Source organism: Bison bison, unplaced genomic scaffold (genome assembly GCF_000754665.1).
Source record: "Bison bison bison isolate TAMUID 2011002044 unplaced genomic scaffold, Bison_UMD1.0 scf7180017864094, whole genome shotgun sequence".
In the NCBI taxonomy this organism is placed as follows: Eukaryota; Metazoa; Chordata; class Mammalia; order Artiodactyla; family Bovidae; genus Bison; species Bison bison.
Window position 1 is genome coordinate 3,301,459 of NW_011494666.1, and position 4,737 is coordinate 3,306,195.

The following is a 4,737-nucleotide window of genomic DNA, read 5'->3' on the forward strand; positions in this document are numbered from 1 at the left end:
GCCATAAGGGTGGTATCATCTGCGTATCTGAGGTTATTGATATTTCTCCTGGCAATCTTGATTCCAGCTTGTGTTTCATCCAGCCCAGCATTTTTCATGATGTACTCTATATATAAGTTAAATAAGCAGGGTGACAATATATGGCCTTGATGTACTCTTTTTCGTATTTGGAACCAGTCTGTTGTTACAGTTCCAGTTCTAACTGTTGCTTCCTGACCTGCATACAGGTTTCTCAAGAGGCAGGTCAGGTGGTCTGGTATTCCCATCTCTTTCAGAATTTTCCACAGTTTATTGTGATCCACACAGTCAAAGGCTTTGGCATAGTCAATAAAGCAGAAATAGATGCTTTTCTGGAACTCTTTTGCTTTTTCCATGATCCAGTGGATGCTGGCAATTTGATCTCTGGTTCATCTGCCCTTTCTAAAACCCACTTGAACATCTGGAAGTTCATGGTTCACATACTGTTGAAGCCCGGTCTGGAGAATTTTGAGCATTACTTTACTAGTGTGTGAGACGAGTAAAATTGTGTGGTAGTTTGAGCATTCTTTGGCATTGCCTTTCTTTGGGATTGGAATGAAAACTGATCTTTTCCTGTCCTGTGGCCACTGCTACGTGTTCCAAGTTTGTTGGCATATTGAGGCAGCACTTTCACAGCATCATCTTTCAGGATTGGAACTAGGTCCACTGGAATTCTATCTCCTCCACTAGCTTTGGTCCTAGTGATGCTTTCTAAGGCCCACTTGACTTCACATTCCAGGATGCCTGGCTCTTGGTGAGTGATCATACCATAGTTATTATCTTGGTTGTGAAGATCTTTTTTGTACAGTTCTTCTGTGTATTCTTGCCACCTCTTCTTAATATCTTCTGCTTCTGTTAGGTCCATATCGTTTCTGTCTTTAATTGAGCCCATCTTTGCATGAAATGTTCTCTGGTATCTCTAACTTTCTTGAAGAGATCTCTATTCTTTCCCATTCTATTGTTTTTCTATTTCTTTGCACTGATTACTGAAGAATTCTTTCTTATCCCTCCTTGCTATTTTTTTGGATCTCTGCAGTCACATGGGTATATCTTTACTTTTCTCTGTTGCTTTTCACTTCTCTTCTTTTCATAACTATTTGTAGGGCCTCCTCAGTCATCCATTTTGCCTTTTTGTGTTTCTTTTTCTTGGGGATGGTCTTATCCCTGGCTCCTGTACAATGTCATGAACCTCCATCCATAGTTCATCAGTTAACTTATAAAGTTATAGTTAACTTATAAACAGCCTCATGCTACTGCTGCTGCTAAGTCACTTCACTTGTGTCCCACTCTGTGCAACCCCATGGATGGCAGCTGACCAAGCTCCCCTACCCTGGGATTCTCCAGGCAAGAACACTGAAGTGGGTTGCCATTTCCTTCTCCAATGCCTGAAACTGAAAAGTGAAAGGACGGTTTCAGTCGTGTCCGTCTCTCCGACCCCATGGACTGCAGCCTACCAGGCTCCTCCCTCCATGGGATTTTCCAGGCAAGAGTACTGGACTGGGTTGCCATTGCCTTCTCTGAAAGAGCCTCATGGAAAACAAAACAAAACAAAAAAAATGTCTAGTTCTTTGGCCCATTTTTTGATTGGGTCATTTATTTTTCTGGAGTTGAGCTGTAGGAGTTGCTTGTATATTTTTGAGATTAGTTGTTTGTCAGTTGCTTCATTTGCTGTTATTTTCTCCCATTCTGAAGGCTGTCTTTTCACCTTGCTAATAGTTTCCTTTGATGTGCAGAAGTTTTTAAGGTTAATTAGGTCCCATTTGTTTATTTTTGCTTTTATTTCCAGTAATCTGGGAGGTGGGTCATAGAGGATCCTGCTGTGATGTATATCAGAGAGTGTTTGCCTATGTTCTCCTCTAGGAGTTTTATAGTTTCTGGTCTTACGTTTAGATCTTTACACATGAAAAGATGCTCAACATCACTCATTATCAGAGAAATGCAAATCAAAACTACTATGAGGTACCATTTCACACCAGTCAGAATGGCTGCGATCCAAAAGTCTGCAAGCAATAAATGCTGGAGAGGGGGTGGAGAAAAGGGAACCCTCTTACACTGTTGGTGGGAATTCAAACTAGTACAGCCACTATGGAGAACAGTGTGAACATTCCTTAAGAAACTGGAAATAGCACTGCCGTATGATCCAGCAATCCCACTGCTGGGCATACACACTGAGGAAACCAGAAGGGAAAGAGACACGTGTACCCCAATGTTCATCGCAGCACTGTTTATAATAGCCAGGACATGGAAGCAACCTAGATGTCCATCAGCAGATGAATGGATAAGAAAGCAGTGGTACATATACACAATGGAGTACTACTCAGCCATTAAAAAGAATACATTTGAATCAGTTCTAATGAGGTGGATGAAACTGGAGCCTATTATATAGAGTGAAGTAAGCCAGAAGGAAAAACACCAATACAGTATACTAACGCATATATATGGAATTTAGAAAGATGGTAACAATAACCCTGTGTACGAGACAGCAAAAGAGACACAGATGTATAGAACATTCTTATGGACTCTGTGGGAGAGGGAGAGTGTGGGAAGATTTGGGAGAATGGCATTGAAACATGTAAAATATCATGTATGAAACGAGTTGCCAGTCCAGGTTCGATGCACGATACTGGATGCTTGGGGCTAGTGCACTGGGACGACCCAGAGGGATGGTACGGGGAGGGAGGAGGGAGGAGGGTTCAGGATGGGAACACATGTATACCTGTGGCAGATTCATTTTGATATTTGACAAAACTAATACAATTATGTAAAGTTTAAAAATAAAATAAAATTAAAAAAAAATTAAAAGTTAAAGCCCTGTTTTAAATTTGGGTCACCTATTTTTATTTTTATTTGTTTCTGTTTTGCCACTGCTTTAGCAGTCAACTTCTCAGGCTGTAAATTTCTCTATAAATAGTATGTTGCAGGGCACAGAAAAAGGCACTGAACTTCAATCTTTAAGCTTTTGATTAATATATGGACTGAATTGCTCCTCCTATCCTCTGCTTAATTCACATGCAGAAGCCCTAATCTTCAAAGTGACTGTACTTGGCTATAGGGCCTTTAAGGAAATAATTAAGGTTAAATGAGGTCATAAACGGAGAAGGCAATGGCACCCCACTCCAGTCCTCTTGCCTGGAAAATCCCATGGATGGAGGAGCCTGGAAGGCTGCAGTCCATGGGGTCGCTGAGGGTCATACACAACAGAGCAACTTCACTTTCACTTTTCACTTCCATGCACTGGAGAAGGAAATGGCAACCCACTCCAGTGTTCTTGCCTGGAGAATCCCAGGGATGGGGGAGACTGGTGGGCTGCCATTTATGAGGTCACACAGAGTCGGACACAACTGAAATGACTTAGCAGCAGCAGCAGAGTTCATAAAGTGAGGTCCTGATACGATAGGAATGATAATCTTATAAGAAGGAGAATATCTATCAGTGACCTCTCTCTGTGTACACACAGAGGATAAACAATGTGAGAACAGGAGGAGAAAGTCGTTATTTGAAAGCCAAGAAATACGTCTTATGAAATACTAATACTGCCTGGCGCCTAGATGTTTGACCTTGAGCCTCTAGAATTATGAGAAAGTAAGTTTCTGTTACTTTAGTAAGTTATTCAATGGCATATGCTTATCTTACATGGCAGCCCAAGCAGACAAATACACCTCATATAATTTCCAAATTAAGAGAACATTCTTAATCTCTGTCTGTGAAGATTGGGGTTTTTGGCAAAAGTTGAAGCAATGTCCCTGTTTCAGAAACTCTGTCCAGTAGGAAAATCCAGAAACTATTGATTGCCAATGAAGTGAAATAGAATTCCTGGAAGAAATGGTCAAATCTAGGGGTGGGGAAGGCAGAAATACAAGATGGACCAGGAGCATTTGTTGTGATAGAAAGCAAGGAGGTGAACAAAATACCAAAGGATGGGAGCAGGTCCAAGTCACACAGAGGCCAACTTGAAAGATGTCATCTAGTTTGGTTCCAAAAAACAGAGAAAGATCACACATGGTTATAGCACATCTCCAGATGCACAAAGGCACTCATAATCTCAGATTCAGTCTTGTAGAACACACTTGACTGTGGAATTTCATTAGAGATGTATAGAAGATGAGATAGGGAAAGGGGGATGACACTTTGGACTTCGTTTCCTTTTTGGAAGTAGAAGACAGTGGAAAAAATTAAATTATCAAGGGAAGAAATTTAGAAATTCACTAATAGGTTTTTAAGAGCAAGACTTTGGCCACAGCAATCAAAGCAGAAAAAGAAATAAAAGGAATCCAAATTGGAAAAGAAGAAGTAAAACTCTCACTATTTGCAGATGACATGATCCTCTACATAGAAAACCCTAAAGACTCCACCAGAAAATTACTAGAAATAATCAATGACTATAGTAAAGTTGCAGGATATAAAATCAACACACAGAAATCCCTTGCATTCCTATACACCAATAATGAGAAAACAGAAAGAGAAATTAAGGAAACAATTCCATTCACCATTGGAACGGAAAGAATAAAATACTTAGGAATATATCTACCTAAAGAAACTAAAGACCTATATATAGAAAACTATAACACACTGGTGAAAGAAATCAAAGAGGACACTAATAGATGGAGAAATATACCATGTTCATGGATTGGAAGAATCAATATAGTGAAAATGAGTATACTACCCAAAGCAATTTATAGATTCAATGCAATCCCTATCAAGCTACCAACAGTATTCTTC